This window comes from Monodelphis domestica, chromosome 5 (assembly GCF_027887165.1).
Source record: "Monodelphis domestica isolate mMonDom1 chromosome 5, mMonDom1.pri, whole genome shotgun sequence".
Taxonomy (NCBI): domain Eukaryota; kingdom Metazoa; phylum Chordata; class Mammalia; order Didelphimorphia; family Didelphidae; genus Monodelphis; species Monodelphis domestica.
Window position 1 is genome coordinate 109,026,516 of NC_077231.1, and position 16,943 is coordinate 109,043,458.

At 37.0% G+C, this 16,943-nt stretch overlaps 1 protein-coding gene across 7 annotated transcripts in view; it reads right to left on the minus strand.

The window, feature by feature from the left end:
• BCL2L13 (BCL2 like 13) overlaps window positions 1-16,943 on the minus strand; it is a 102,986-nt gene that overhangs the window by 22,133 nt on the left and 63,910 nt on the right. Inside the window, exon 1 of one of the 7 annotated variants that reach the window (XM_007503846.3) lies at window positions 2,979-4,869. The exons of the other annotated variants lie outside the window; for them this stretch is intronic. The gene's annotated coding sequence lies outside the window, so the exon portion shown is untranslated. Of the gene's footprint in view, window positions 1-2,978; window positions 4,870-16,943 lie in introns of those variants that run through there. 7 annotated transcript variants of the gene reach the window in all.

A 16,943-nucleotide genomic window follows, 5' to 3' on the forward strand; every position in this document is an offset into this window, starting at 1 on the left:
GATGATCTTCTAGTTCTAGATTCTATTATGAGAAAAAACATCAATTTAAGAACTTCTGTAGTTACATATTTTATTACTAATAACAGCTAGCATTTATGGGGCACTTAAAGGTTTTTCAAAGTGCTCTACATGTTTTCATTTGATCCTTATGACTCTATGAAGGAAATACTATTATCAACATTTTGCAGATAAGAAAACTAAGGCTGAGAGAAGTTACGTGATTTGCCACTTAAGAGAAGTTAATTCACATAGCCATCGAGTGTCTTTGGTAGGATTTGAGCTCGGGTCCTTCTGGCATGAGGTTCAACAATTTATCCACTGGACTACTCAACTGCCTTGGCTTTTAGAAAAAGAAAATAATCATTTTTTTAAAAATCCAAATATGAATTAAGATTGTCCAATTGAAGAGATTTTTAAATAGACATTTGTTTCAACTATAGTATCATAAATAAAAGAAATAGAATCGGAGAATCTTCAATTTGTAGAAGACCTAAGGATCCTAGATTTAGAATTGAAGAGGAAAGTCAGAAATAATTTAATTCAACCTCTTCTATATTGTCTCCCACATTAGAAGAAGCTAAGTAACACAAGCACAGTGGATAAGAGTGCCAGGCCTGGAATCTGGAAGGCTCGAGCTCAAATCTGAACCTGGGCAAGTCACAATTCTATTTGTTTCAGTTTCCTCATCTATAACATGAGCTAGAGAAGAAAATGGCAAACCATTACCTTTGCTGAGAAAACTCCAAATGGGATTATGAAGAATAGGGGACATCTGGCTAACAATGACTAAACTTTGATTTTACAAATGAGGAAACTCAAATCCAGGGAGGTTAAGCAATCTGCAAAGGTCACAAAGGGGCAGCTAGGTGGCACAATGAATAAAGTGCCAAGCCTGCAAGTAGGAAGACTCATCTCCCTGAGTCCAAATCTGAACTCAATCGTTTATAGCTAAGTGACCTTAGGCAAGTTGCTTAACTCTGCCTAAGTTTCCTCATCTATAAAATGAGCTGGAGGAAGAAATGGCAAACCACTCCAGTCTTCCTGACAATAAGACCACAAATGAGGTCACAAAGACAGACAAGATTAAAAACAACTGAACAACAAAAAGTCAAGAAAATGGTAAAGCGAAGATTTAAACATATATCCTGAGCAAAAATCCAACACACTTTCTACTCTACCATATCTAAGAGTCTTTAGAGGTTATCTCACTCTAAGTATGAATTCTTCCCTCTAAAGATCATCTACTTTTAGAAACATTCTGTCCATTCTTATCACAGGAATCACCTCCAATAAATTAAACTTATCTCTACCCAGATCACAGCCAAATCTACCTAGCCAGCCCACATGTCTATCCAGACCTCCAGTCGTTTATGATAATGCCACATGAATGTACCAAACACACTTCAAACTCATCATTTTCAAAACAACTTAGTCCTGTCCCCCTAAGAATCAACTCCTCTCACCACTGTTATTGTGGTTGGAATCCCGACCATTTTTCAAGTATCCCAGGTAATCCTCAAATCCTCATTCTCCTCATCCCACATATGCAATCTGTTGCCACATCTTTTTTGTTTCTCTCTTCCATGAGAACACGCAAATCCACCTTTTCATTACTCATACTATCAACAACTTGACTGTCTCTCACTACTACTTGCATGAACTATTGAAATTACCTTCTAACTAGTGTTCCTGCTTCAAGCCTCCCCACTCCAATCCATCCTCTACACAGATGCCAAAGTGGAAAGGGACAGACCATATTACTCTTTACTGAGTAAATTCTGGTGACTTCCTATGAACCTATGATAAAATATAAACTCTTTTGTTTGATTTTTATTTAATTTTTTAAGAACCCTTACCTTCTATCTTAGGATAAATAGTATGTGTGTGTGACATGGGCACTGTACCCCCAGAAACCCAGGTGAACTATTATCAGGGAAACTTCCTTGCCTTTGCATCCTCCTGACTCTTAACCTATAAACACCCAATGACCCCACCTAGGGTCCTGAGATGTTTATCCTCCTTAATTGTCCTCTAGATTTAAAATGGACAAAGAGATGAATCTTTATGCCTCCAGGCAGACCCCAGTCAGATGACCACATCACCCTACCAAATGCCTGAGGGACTAACACTCTATAGGTCCACACCATGACATAGCATCTCTTGTAAAAAGTATAACATCCCCAGAACTGATGTTGTCTGGGGGACAGCCTTTCCATTCATGCTGTCCTCCCAGGAACTGCTCCCCATCTTGCTGTTCCACCTTGCTATCCTCCTGGCCATTCTCAACATTACTTTCTAAATTAATAAATTTCTCTTTTTGTTTTTAAGCTAAGTTTTGGAGTCTTGCATTCTTGCAAAAGGTATCCTTCCTGCCCATAACGTGTATTAATTCCAAGGCAGAAGAGTGGTAAGGGCTAGGCAGTAGGGGTTAAGTGTCTTGCTCAGGATCACACAGCTAGGAAGTGTCTGAGGCCAGACTTGAACCCAGGACTTCCCAACTCCAAGCGTGGCTCTTTATCAAATGAACTACTTAGCTGCCTCCTGTTTGACTTTTATAAGCCTCTCATAACCAAATAATCTTTCCAACCTTATTATACATTGCTGCCCTTCCTACATATCACAATCTGACCTCCCATGCAGGATCCCATGTCCCTTTTCCATGTTATTGTGCTGTCTTGTTACAGATAAAAGAGTGGTTGCCTTAAACTGTGACTGTGAAAATATGGTTTCAAGACTTCGAATTTCCAAACTGTAAAGATAATTTTTGTGTCTTTATTTTCTATTAAAAATAAAGTGGTCACCATGGGAAAAATTCCCAAATATGAAATACCCAAGTCAGCTGGGTTTTATGGAGATTTTAATTAATACAAATTAAGGAATTAATGAAAGGGAGAGAGAAAGAGGAAATAATGGGAAAAGGCCTAGGCCAGCCTAGGCTTAAGCCTTAAGAGAGACCAGTCAGTCTTTAATCCACTCACCACAAGATTTGTCCCAAGCAAGATTCTAGTGTTCAGAGAGACCCAGCTACTCCAACTAGTCCAAGCTCCAACTCAGCTACCAAAGCTGAATTAACCTTTTTTCAGAGCCTTCCAGCTCCCTCCTTTTAAAGAAAAATTTCTCCTATGTCACCTCCCCTAAATTTCTACGTCTACCAATCACAGTAGATGTTTTCCAAAGGACTGACCTAAATTCTTAATTCACACCTGAATAGACTAAAACTTTTAAGTAATTTACACCTGAGTAGACTAATCTTGTCCTTTGCAAGTTGCCTGATTAATTTGATCTTCATAGTTCTTAGCACCACCCCTTTGTATTAGATCTAAAAATAAACCTAGCTTAATGGTTCTTGCTTCACTTTAAATATGGGTTGGGGACTTTTCATTGTTCAATCAGGAGTTTTACAACTTTATCTTCCCCTAAAGTATGCCTAAGTATGGGTGGAGTATATTCCTGACCAAAGTCCCTTCATTGTTTTAAAATGGGGAATGGTCCTAACCAAATGTTCTAAGGTAGAGTCTGAGAATTTTTAAGATTCACAAGTCTGAGAAATTTTAAGATTCACAGTCTCAAAGTACTCTGTCCTCATTTCACCCTGTAGCAGCATCCCTTACTTCCTTTAAGGCATCAGCCTTCCCTAATCTCCCTAACTTCTGATGCTGTCACTTCCTAAACTATCTCATTTTTATTCTGTATTTTTTCCACATATGTCCATGTTTTCTCTTCTGAGAGAATGTAAGCTCACTCACAGCAGGGACTCATTTCCGGCTTTGTAGCCTAAAGCACAACAGAGTATCTGGCTTTTATTTTTTTAATGCTTCTTTATTGGGTGATTAAATCAACAATTTATCTTGTCCTTCTGAAGCTCTGATACTGGGAATAAGCAGGAGGGCAATTCAGTAGTTAAAGGGTCAACAACTTTAAAGAAAAAAAGCTTTGGAATCATAAAATGCATTCCAAGCAATAGCCATCCATCTTATAAATTCAATAGGTGGACAACTACTAAACCCAACTCACTGCCACTATAGTGAATTCTGTTTTTGTTGGATCACTCTTTATACTGTGTTTTGGTTCAAAGCCTACAGCAATCCTTACCATGATATCTACTTAACTAACTTGCCACAGCTGACACATAATTACTTACATCTACCCCAGGCTCAGGTGGTGCTCATACCTACACATGAGAAAGTTAAGGATAAAAGACTAGATGGGAGACCATCAGCCCAAGGCAAAAATGGTATGGGCAAAGTTGTAGCATAGAGGAAAAGAGAAAAAACTGTGGCTTACTGACTACTTAATGTATGAACAGCTGGGGCTTCCAAACTCAACTTTTAGGTCATAGAAGGAAACTTCCACAAGAGAAGTAAAGAAATAACTTTCACAGGGAGGAAAGGAAGAGTGTTGATCATAGAATATAAAATGTCCAAGTTGACTATACAAAATTGAAAAGTTCTTGTAAAAGCAAAATCAGTGCATTCATAAAGGAAAGGAAACTGAGTCTGAGGGAAAAAAAGATTTTAATTTCCCTGATAAAAATCTGATATATGAGATATAAAAAGATATTCACTTAAATATATAAGAACAAGAGCCACTCCACAATAGGTAAATTGCCAAAGGCTCTAACAGGCAAGTTTCAAAAGAAGAAGTGAAACCTACCAAAAATAATTTAGCTATGCTGACCTGCTGAGAAATAGAACTGCTTTGAGATTATAGTATTTCCCAAATGGAATGCTGCAATGCAGACTTGTACCATCTAACAAAAAATTAAGAACATTTTCCAAATTGAAAATAAACAAGCTTCAGTAACTTGAGAACTGGTCTGATTTAAACCACTATAAAAATCCATTGGTTTCAATCAAGATTTTTAAAATAAGATAATGTCAAAAGTAAACTAAGCATCCGAGGCGATAAGTATAGTTTCATGATTAAGTTCATGTCAAAATTTTATAGACTCAATGGCAAATAATGTAGAAGAAATTTGGAATGTTTTTTGTAAAAATTAAGAAAATTATAAGATTTATTATACAAATTATTTTGTTTTGTCCTAGTTACCAGTATAAGAGACAAACTTGGTATTAGCTAAAACATTCTTTTCTACTCTGTGACTTTAAAAAAAAAAGCTCTTTAAAGACAGTGATCCATATCTATATCTATTTTGGAATAAATGTAAAGGGGAAAGTGTGACAGTTTCTAACTTTTTCCTTGGCCTTCTTCAAGACTCTAGAAAAGAACTCAATTTTAAATTCTGCATCTACTTTGCAGAAGACTCCTCAAAAAGGAAGCAGATCCATTCAAAGAGAAAAGGAAATGCAAGAGGAAATTAAAGCAATTTCAATTCACTGCCCCAATTGCTGAGGTATTTTCTGAGGAATGACAAAACATGTCTGCATCAGCTAAGACAAGGACAAAGGGCAAGGAATCTACATGTTAAATAACTTCTTTGGTTTTCTAGATTCCCCTAACTAAGACAGTATTGTAGTAACCCAAGATTATAATCTAAAAGATAAATCAGGTTATTTTTGACATTGTGAAAGCAATCTAGGCAAATAAAGATTTTCACATAATTGGAGCCCATGGCTATTGTCATGGAAATCTAGAGATTCTCAGTTTATTTAGTTTGAGGGTAGAAACCCCAGGTTTTGACCTTGTCACAGGAGAGGTTTCCCCCTGAGGGAAGGTCCCACTTCACGAGACAATGGACATCCTGGTAGTTTGGGTGGGAGCAGATAATCCTATCCAATATTAAGTATCTCTTTTGTCCCTATGATTTCTCCCCCTAGGCTAAGGTCCATTACCAAGGGGCCAGACCTGGGCTGTCTTCCCTTTTGTGTCCATAGTAGGGCATCAGCCCCTCACTGTTATTCCTGTCTGGAACTCCTCATTTTCCTTTCTTACCATTGTAAAGTCACTCAACTGTTCCTCTCACCCTAAGCCCCCAGGTCATCTAGAGTGGTATATAGGTTCCCCAAATTCTTTTGTAATTCTTTTGTTCCTCGGAGTCCATCCTGAGTCAGTGGCACTCACAGGGGTCAGTGACCAGAACAGCCAGAGTTCAATCGGGACTCTGTGCAGTCACGAGGAATGAGCAGCTCTGTTGTCATGGCCTATTAGCACTGAGGTCTTTTAGTGCTGAACCCCTTTAGCCCTTGATTAAAGAGTGATTTTGACTATTTAATAGTTCTGTGTTTTTTCTAATTGACACTATCAACTGCTAGGTGAGATTTTTTTTATTTAGAGCTATGATTTCATTAGACATTTAAAGTCCTTCACAATCTTATTCTTTCCTACCTTTGTAAATTTCTCCTATTTTATTCCCCTCTGTCAACATGGAAATATAGAAATCCCCAGTTTACTTAGTTTAAAGGTCCCTCTTCGCCAGACAATGGACATCCACTTCAGGTGGGGAGGTAAATCCCATCTGAAGTCAAGTAGCTCTTTTGTCTCCAGAAGCCTTTCCCAGTATATCACACCCTCCTTCGGAGGATGGAACTTGGGACCTTCAGCTTGCAAGACTGATGGGCTACCTACTGCTCCAAAGCTAAAGTGGATGTCTATTGTCTGGTGAAGTGAGACCTTCCCTCAGGGGGAAACCTCTCCTGTGACAAGGTCAAAACCTGGGGTTTATACCCTTAAACTAAGTAAACTGGGGATTTCTATATTTCCATGTTGACACCTCACATAATCTACCACCAAGTAATACTACTAGCCTTTTATTCCTAGAACAGATACTCAATCTGCATGTTCAATGACCATCTTTCAGATGGTGAAGTATTCCACCTGCCCTCACCAGCTTCCTTCAAAAGCAGGTCAAATCCTCCCTTCTGAAGGCCTTTCCCACTTTCCCCTCCAAAGCCACCACCACTACACCTGCTCTCTGCTCACCATATATTTCCTGTATGGAGATAGCTAGGAGATAGTTAGTAAATGAATGAATGAAAGAGTGAAGCATTTATTCAATGCTTACTATATGCAAAAAAATTGTACTAAGTGCTGAGGATACAAATAGAAAAGTAAGATTGCTCTCAAAGGGCTCAGTTTCTATTGGGGGAGATGGCCCATAAAGGTTTCTGATGCAAGTCAGATGGAAAGGCCCTTATGGCCCTTAGGGTGAAGCATAGCAGAGATTAAGGCCTCTTCTTTAATATCTTCCACTGATAAAAGCATATCCATATCTCATATTGAACCATTTGTCAAAAGCAAAAACTTTTTTTTCCGAGTTTAAAAAAATGGGGCTATGACAAGTTCAGGAGCAGTTGCTAAGCTGTCTCTGCAGGGGTTGCTTCCCAGGATAATGAGAATAGGCAGTGGGCTGTAAACAGCGATTCCACAGGCTCTCAGCAGTTTTTCCTAGGCAGTTTGCACTGGGGTCCCAGGAGGAAGGGCAGTTGTGATGTCAGGAAGGTGATGGTGCTGCCTCCCACCACTCAGGGTATCTTGCTGCTTCAGGTTGGCTGCACTGTCTGACCTAGGAAAGGCTTGGTCATAACCTAAGGAACTTGTATAAAAAGAGCTATCTCAGAGTCAAATTGGGGAAACCAAGGGTCTGGAAGCAAAGAAGATTGAGAAGAATCAGAGAGAGATGAGCCAGGAAATCCAAAGGCAACCAGCACAAGGAGAACAAGGGACATAAGAGATATAAAGGAGGGTCATTGGCTCCAAGAAGCATTTCAAATGCAAAAGCCTCAGGCTGGTGCCATCAGTTATAATCATCTATTCAAGGAGAAAGGAAGTTCCAAGAAAAAGGTCTGTTCTTCCCCCAACTTTCCCTTCTGGTGCCTGTCTAGTCAGACACACCATAATATAATCTGTTGCTTGTTAACGAAATGTTTCCAGCGACCTGAATCTTGCCTCAACCTCCAAGTGGCCAGGAGTTAACTAGAAATGGATAAAAATGTAAATTAGAGCAGAGAGCCAAACCTGAGAGTAAATGTTAATAATTTTCCTAACAAGGCTTGAAGCAATTTTAATGTGCTAATAAAGAAGAAAAATGAAACTTTAGGTATGTAGTGTATATACTTGCTAAACATCAGAATGATGTGGGTAGAATAAAATCAGTGGCATTGGTAAAGATTGAAGATGGGGATGGTGTTCCTCCTAAAATAATCTCAGTACAAATTAAGCAGAGAAGACATATAAGGCATAAACAGCTTATTGGAACAAGGAATTTTAAGACCTACAGTGTCTGAAATTAATAGTCTAATTTTGGCTATTAAGAAAAACAAAGTTAATGAAGATGGAAAACAATGTTGGAGATCTGTAATGGATCTTAGAGCAGTGAATAACTTTATAAAAAAGACATACATAGTAACACCTTCACCAAACGATATTATCACACAGATACCACCAGGTGCCTGGTGGTACACAGTGTTAGATTTAAGCAATGCATATTTTATTATACCATTGCACCCTGACTCCCAGAACATTTTTGCTTTCCAATGGGGACAAAATCAACTTTGTTATACTAGATTAGTACAAGGATGTTGTGAAGCAGCCTCTATATTTTGTCAACTTTTTCAAAGAGATCTAGCTAACATCACTTTCAAGCATAGCAAACTAGTACACTATGTAGATGACTTACTGTTAACATCACCTGGCCCAAAGACGTGCTTGGAAGATTCAAAGAAGTTATTAATAGAGCTTTATTAGAGAGGACACAAAGTCTCTAAAAAGAAAACCCAGTGGGTACTCCCAAAAGTCAACTATCTCAGATTTATCCTGGAGGGGGGCACCAGGAAAATAGCAAGTAAAAGGATAACAGATATACAGAAGCACTTGGTACCTAGTACCTAGTACCAAGAAACAACTCAGAGCATTTCTAGGAGTTGTTGGTTTCTCAAGACAGTATATCATAGGGTATCCCCATATTTCCAAGTTTTTGACTGACTTGACAAAGAAAGAAGTTAAAGAGCCTTTGAAATTAAATAAAGAACATCTACATGTTTTGTCAAAGTTACAAGAATCCATTTTGACAGCTCTGGCATTGGGGATACATGATTACAAAAAGGAGTTCCATTTGTATGTCCATGAAGCCAAGGGCATCACTTCTAGAATGTTAGCACAAAATTTGGGGCTGGATTTAAGGGCTGTTGCATTTTACAGTTCTAGCCTTAATCCCATCACACAAGGAATGGTGCATTGCCTGAGAAGCACTGTTGCAAATGCACTCATGGTGAAGAAAGCATATGATATTGTACTGGGATTCAAGTTACATGTGCATTCTGCACATCAAATTGAAAAACTATTACGATCACAAAATATGCATTCTTTTACAAATGCAAGAATATCTCAGTATGAAATAATTTTGCTAGAAAATGACAATATCACCATTCACAGATGTTCACCATTGAACCTGGCTACTCTAATTCCATATTTGCCATTAAGTGGAGAACCACTACATGACTGCAACCAAATTGTGGAAATGATGTATAAACCTAGAGAAGATCTTAAAGACACACCTCTTAGTGATCTTGATATGGAGTTATACACTCATGGATCCTCATACATTCATTGAGCTCACAGGGTCATGGGGGCTGCTGTAGTTAACAACAACAAAATGCTTTGTCATGCATCATTACCAAGTCATGTTAGTGCCCAGGGTTCCAAGTTAAAAGCTTTGCTCAAAGCCCTGAAGTTTGCAAGAGGCAAAAGAGTGAACATTTATGTAGATTCGTCTTATCTTTTTACAACCATTCATTCATCTGGATTTATTTGGAAGAATAGCGGGTACATAACATCAGCTGGGAAACCAATTGCATATGGCAACCTAATAGACCATCTTATAAAAGCTGTAGAACTTCCAAAAGAGGTGGCCATAATCTAATGCAAGGCACATACTCATGGAAAAGACAGAATATCCCTGGGGAATGAAAGAGCAGACATTACAGTGAAATATGCCACAAGTTTTGGTTTCTACCATGTGCTAAATTTCTCTCTGGTGGACAGGCATGATATTATTGAAGCTTACCGTGTAGATGAAGTTTAGTCATGGAAAGAGCAACTCAGTGCTAAATTAATCAAAGGCATTTGGGTGGCTCAAGGGGGTAAACTGATTCTTCCAAGAAAATTATATCAACATCTTTGCACTGTGATCCATTCAAAAGGACATTATGGGGGTGCAAGTCATTTTGGATACAATACAACGTTTCTGGACGGCATCAGGGATAACAATAAATGCCATTAGAACTTGTCAGGCCTGTGAAATATGTAGAAAATACAATCAAGGATATTTTAAGAACATAGCATTTGGAGGCAGACCTCTAAGTTATATGCCTTTTAAATGTATACAGATAGATTATATTAACATGCCTAAAGACAAGGAATACAAGTATGCTTTGGTTATTGTGGATAGACTGATGAAATGGGTTGAAGCATATCCAGCTAAGAAAAATGATACAGCCACAGTAGTGAGATCTCTACTGAAAGAAATTATTCCTAGGTATGGCATTCCCAATACCATAGACTCGGATAGAGGATCGCATTTTACTTCCCAAATTTGGCAAGAAATATACAAGAATCTGAGTTATCAAATGCAGTTTACACAATGTTTATAGGCCTCAAAGTTCAGGCAAAGTGGAAAGAATGAACAAAGAGTTAAAAACACTAATAGGAAAACTCTGTTCAGAAACACACTTGAAATGGACTTATTCCTCTTACATTGTTTCAAATAAGAACAAGACCCAGAGGTGACTTGCATGTATCTCCATTCGAGATGTTATATGGTCAACAACTATGGCATGGAAGAACAGCAAAACCACCATATCTATAAATGTTAAAAGGGGAAGTGTTCTTCATGAATATTTAAAGGAAATACAAAACAGGCTGGAAAAATTAAGAAGGCTAGGATTACTAATACAAAGAATACCATTGGATTTTTCATTGCATAAGATAAAACCAGGAGACAAAGAATATGTCAAGAATTTTAATAGAGAATCTCCTACAGAACCAAGATGGATGGGTCCCTGGAATGTTGTCATGGTATGAATCTTAAAATTGCTCAGACTATACCTTAGAAGATTTGATTAAGGTATTCCCCATTTTCTACAATGTAGGTACTTGGTCAGGAATATATTGATAACTTTTAAAATTACTCCACCCTGCTCAGACAGTGCCTTTGGGGAAGATAAAGTTGTAAACTCCTTATTGAACAATGAAAAGTCCCCAACTCATACTTATAGTGAATCAAAAACCCTAAGCTAGGTGGTCTATTTTTAGATCTAATACAAAAGGGTGCTAAGTACCTATAAACGTTAAATTAATCACTAAAAGGTCAAGCAACTTACAAAGGGCTAGCTTAGCAAAGAGATGTGAAATACTTAGAAGATATAATCTAATCAGAGAAGGTGATAACAAAAGAAGATGTGAACTAAGAATGGACAGTTCTGGGGAAAAGCATCTAATGTGATTAGTAGATGTCAAAATTTAGGGGAGGTGACATAAGAGAAAATTCTCTTTAAAAAGAGGTCAGGAGTTCAGAGGGTGGTCTCTGAACTTAGTTGGAGTTTGGAGTTAGTTTGGAGGAGCTGGCTTTCTGAACTTAGTTGGAGTTTGGAGTTAGTTTGGAGGATCTGGCTCTCTGAACTGATACAGGAGTTGAGGATTTCAGTGAAGGACTGGAGTTTTGCTTTAGGACGATCTTGTGGTGAGTGATAAAAGACTGACTAGTCTGTCTTAAGGCTCACACCTAGGCCATTTGGCCTAGGCCCTTCCTACTACTTTCTCTTTCTCTCTCTCTCTCTCTCCCTTCCCTTAAATTCCTTCATTTGTATTAATTAAAATCTTCATAAAACCCAGCAGACTTGGATATTTTCATATTTGGGAATTTTTCCCATGGTGACCACTTATTTTTGATTTAAATCAAGACACTAAAAATTATCTTTACAGTTTGGGCAATTTACAGTCTTGAAACCCACATTTTCGTGGTTACAATGGTAAGTCCTACATCTATAAAGGAAGAAGGCAAAGATCCATGATTTAATGCTTCAATGTAAAACTACATTATGTTATCATTACCAGCAATGAAGATGAATAAAGTAACAATAGCCCTAGCAATATTTAACAACAGTCCCTAAGAAATGGAAAGCTATAAATTAAAAGACAAGAAGAACAAATATGAAAGCATTGCATATAATAACATAAAGAAAAGACATGAGAGTAGAAATTGCAACAGAAACAAGCACTGCAAAAGTAATGATGAAATAGCCCCATACATACACATTAGGATTATAGCTCCGATGAAAAATGATCTCTGCTTGCAACAACAATGAAAATGAAAGAAAGTTATTTGACTAAGAAGCCACATTTCTGCACAACATATCATATCACGTATCATTCTATCTATAGCAATAAGAACACAGAAACCCATAGGCTAAAAGAAAATTCTATCTTCAAGAAAAATTCAAAAGTCAAGAGAATCTCTTAATATGAACATCTTAAGGAAGCAATCTACACAAAATGAAACCCCCTTGTGATAGCAAACATCAAATAATATAAGACAATATCATATTTCAAAGTCATACAACATCCTGAAAAAATTTTATACAGTTCAACATACTACATACACCTACACATGAGGATTATCATAAGGAAAAGCATACTTCCACATATGAAGAATCAACTCATGAACACTGACAGGCATGGATGAAGAATTCGAACTTACTTCCATGCACAAGCAAACAAAAATTAATCTTACATACTTGCATATGAAAAGCTTACACTCATATATGTTCCTGTATGTTAAAGAACACAGGACTTCAATCAAGGTGCGACGACAGACATGTGTATGTTGCACAGAGGAAAAACCCAAGACGTAAGTTTCTATAATCAACACCAAAGACATGGAAAGACTTTGAAATCTTGAACTGATGGTGATGAGGTCACGTAAGAATGTGTCATACATAGTTAACATATATGTTAACTTCATATATAGGTACATACACATATATACAATTATAAGAAAACATGTGGAAAGGAGTCTCATGGATTGGGTAAGTATACAAAACATTGCATAGTAACACATACACAAAAATTCATATTGATATACTTGTGAATTTCTGTGGAAAATTCAAACAGGCAAAGAAAATTTTCTTATATGCATGATTTTACACAGAAATCACACACAAAATTGTATTATAACTGTACATATGTAAAATCTGTATAGATAAAAACTATGTACATTTGTAAATACTAATGAACTAACAGACTAACAATGTTAGGGTAAATTACTGACATTCTAATTACTAACACATAAGGCAAGATTTAGAAAAGTAGTTCAGATTTTTAGATGACTTAGGGACAGATATATGGCATAATTAATATAAGTTAAGTTTCATAATAAGATTAGTAACAGTTGTTCATAGAAACTTTTACTTAGAACAAATTATAGTCATTAGGATATAAGAAAGTTACATTGTCAAAATACTGTTTAAATGTTTTCATTGTTTACCATTATGTTCAAAACCATATTTCTGGATTGCATGTCTATGACCTACACCACTTTCCTACACCCAAACCTTAGAATAGAAATAGTCAGAATAATGAAGATGGGGTAGGATTATTTTTTTATTTTGGGGGAGAGTGGAATATTTTAACATAGTATAGGTTAAGGCTTAGACAGTTAGGAATTCTTCACGATTCAATTGAAAGGTAAGTACTGTTGATACATGTGTTCTGTGCAAAAGTAAAAGGGGAATTTTGTGAAGACCTGATTACTGCTACAGAAAGACTTGCAAGCAAATGCAAGAATAGAAGTTTGAAGATCTGTCAAGAAGATGCCAAAGAAGAATGTGGCCCGGAAGAAGGCAGTTTGAATAAGCTGACACAAAAACTGATTTTCTCTCTTCTTCCTTGAGATTCTGAGGAAAAAGCTGACAGAGAAGATTTACTCTGAACTTCTGGCTATTGGTTTCTCCTTGAAAGATTTGGGGCATAGCTCTTAGGATCTTTTCAAGTCATTAACAATATCCCCTTAAATGAGGGGATGCCCTTCAATGGGGGAATGGCTGAACAAATTGTGGTATATGTTGGTGATGGAATACTATTGTGCTCAAAGGAATAATAAAGTGGAGGAATTCCATGGAGACTGGAACAACCTCCAGGAAGTGATGCAGAGCGAAAGGAGCAGAGCCAGGAGAACAATGTACACAGAGGTTGATACACTGTGGTACAATTGAACTTAATGGACTTCTCTATTAGTGTCAATGCAATGTCCCTAAACAATCTACAGAGATCTATGAGAAAAAACACTATCCACAAGCAGAGGACAAACTGTGGGAGTAAAAACACCGAGGAAAAGCAACTGCTTGACTACAGGGGTTGAGGGGATATGATTGAGGAGAGACTCTAAATGAACACCCTAATGCAAATACCAACAACATGGAAATGGGTTTGGATCAAGGACACATGTGATACCCAGTGGAATTGCGCGTCAGTTATGGGAGGGGTGGTGGAAGTGGGGGGGAGGAAAAGAAAATGATCTTTTTTCCCCAATGAATAATGTTTGAAAATGACCAAATAAAATAATGTTTAAAAGGGAAAAAAATAAAATAAAGACATAATTTTTCTTCCCCCCCCAAAAAAACAAACAAAAAAAACAATATCCCCTTAAAGACAATTCAACCTTTACTTTCTTTATAGTGAATTTATAATAGATTAGGGAAACCATAAATCCCTTCTACCCTATCTCAACTCCCTACCTTTTCTTCCTTCAAAATAAATCCCTTTTTTCAGTGTTTTAAAGTGAAATTAGTCTGTTGAAAATGGCTGTCAACTTACCAACGCAGAATAGCCATTAAGACCAACAGAAGAACAAGAAGGGGGGGGAGGAGGAGGAGTGAGAATTCAGTCTCTCCTTTAGCCTTATTTCTTGGTGTTAATGTTCCGGCCCTTTCCTTTACCTTAAATAACCTAATTAAAGGAGCCTCTAATACAATAGCAAGCAGTATGAAATGAAGAGTGAATTTCCCCTATAATCCTCTTTTGAATTATATTATACATATATATATATAACTTATATATTATATATATCATATAATATTATATATTATATATATTATACATATATATGTATATAACTGTTCTTTTTTGATGTTTGTTCAGAAGAAAAAAAATTTAATCATTAAAAAAATTGGGGAAAAGAGATGATTTTAGAGAATTCTGAGATGTATAAATTGATGCAGAGGGAAGTAAAATAGGAAAAGCAACTTTGTAAAGAAAAACAACTTTTAAAGAGTTGATCAAATTCATGATCAACCACATCTCCAGAGAACCTATAATAAAGAATGCTGTTACCTTCTAATAAAAAATAAGAAATGTAATTTTTAAGGCTTGACTACTGGGTGGTTTTGTTTAGAAAAAGATTTTCTTAAATTAGATAAAGTTATCTAGAGAGGGCTTCTGGGTGGGCTCAGGGGATTGAGAGCCAGGCTTTGAGACTGGAGGTCTTGGGTTCTATCAATGTGAATTTTTGGATGACTCAGTTTGCCTTTTACTTTGGAGAAACCCCAGTACTAAGCACACTTATTTTGATTTAAATGTTAAGCACCATTTTTTTTGTTATGAAGGCTTCTCTATTGGTTGAAAATTTCTTCTTAGGAAGCCAGTTCCTGAGTTTGAGCTTTATCTTTAATTTGTTACAGCTGACCATTTTCTAATGTCATAGCTGTTGAGTGTTTGGAGGTTTATGCAGCTGTTTGTAGTTAAGTCTTTGTAGGCTTCCCAAAGGTATCAAGACTCTCAGATCCAGTATCTCTTTAGAGTTGGCACTAAGAGCTGTGTCTTCTCCCAGGGATATGGTTCCCAGAGTCTCAGAGCCTTTGGTTCTGTATGGAATTTGATTTGTGACTCAGTGTGGTGCCCAGATTAATGAGCCTATCCCTATTTCTTTTCTATTTTTTTTTTAAACCCTTACCTTCCATCTTAGAATCAATACTGTGTATTGGTTCCGGCAGAAGAGTGGGAAGGGCTAGGCAATGGGGGTGAAGTGACTTGCCCAGGGTCACACAGCTAGGAAGTGGCTGAGGCCAGATTTGAACCTAGGACCTCCCGTCTCTAGGCCTGGTTCTCAATCCACTGAGCTACCCAGATGCCCCTCCCCCCATCTCTATTTCTGATTAAAAAGTGGGTTTTCTGACTCCTTGGAAGTTCTGTATTTATTTCCAAGTTAACAGTTCAAATTTAGCCTCAGCTACTTTCTAACTGTGTGACCCTAGGCAAGTCACTGAACCCCCACTGCTTATTGATTCTAAGATGGAAAGGTAGGGGAAAGATAGGGGAAAAAAGAAATCTAACAAGAGTGCTGCCAAAAGAAAAAAAGGAACATGGAAACAATTATAAAAACACACAGAAGGGAGTTAAGAAGGAAACAGACAGCCTTGAAAATAAATTGTTTATTATATGTATATTTTATAAAAACCAAGCTATATGAAAGATACAATTTCACATACAATCCTTTTTTTACATTCTATTTTGTAAGTGAAAATGATTTTTTAAATGTTTCTTATGTTCAGAAAAAAAAAAAGCAATGAATCTGTCTTTGAGACTAACTGGTCCAAAAGATTATAGCTTGAAACCACTGATATAGCTTCTTGGTTACCTAAGGATAAAAGCAAAGGATCTGGGAAAATTCAGTCAAGAAAACTACACACAACTGAATCATATCTTTGTTAAATATAGTTTCCATGAAATTAAGTAAACAACAGTTTGTTAAATGTTAGATGGTCTACCAATGTTTCATTTTGTACCTATCAGTAGCCATTGTAAGTTAGGGCAAGCCTAGAAAAGGAGGTTATTGTAACATTTCAAGCAAGATGTTCCTAAAATACAATGGCAAAGTGAGAAAGAGAACAGAGTGCAAATGCAAGAGATGTTTTGGAGGTAGAAACAAGATTTAGCAACTGATTAAATATCTGGGATGAACTTGAGTAAGTTCTGGATGACACTAAATTGTAAAC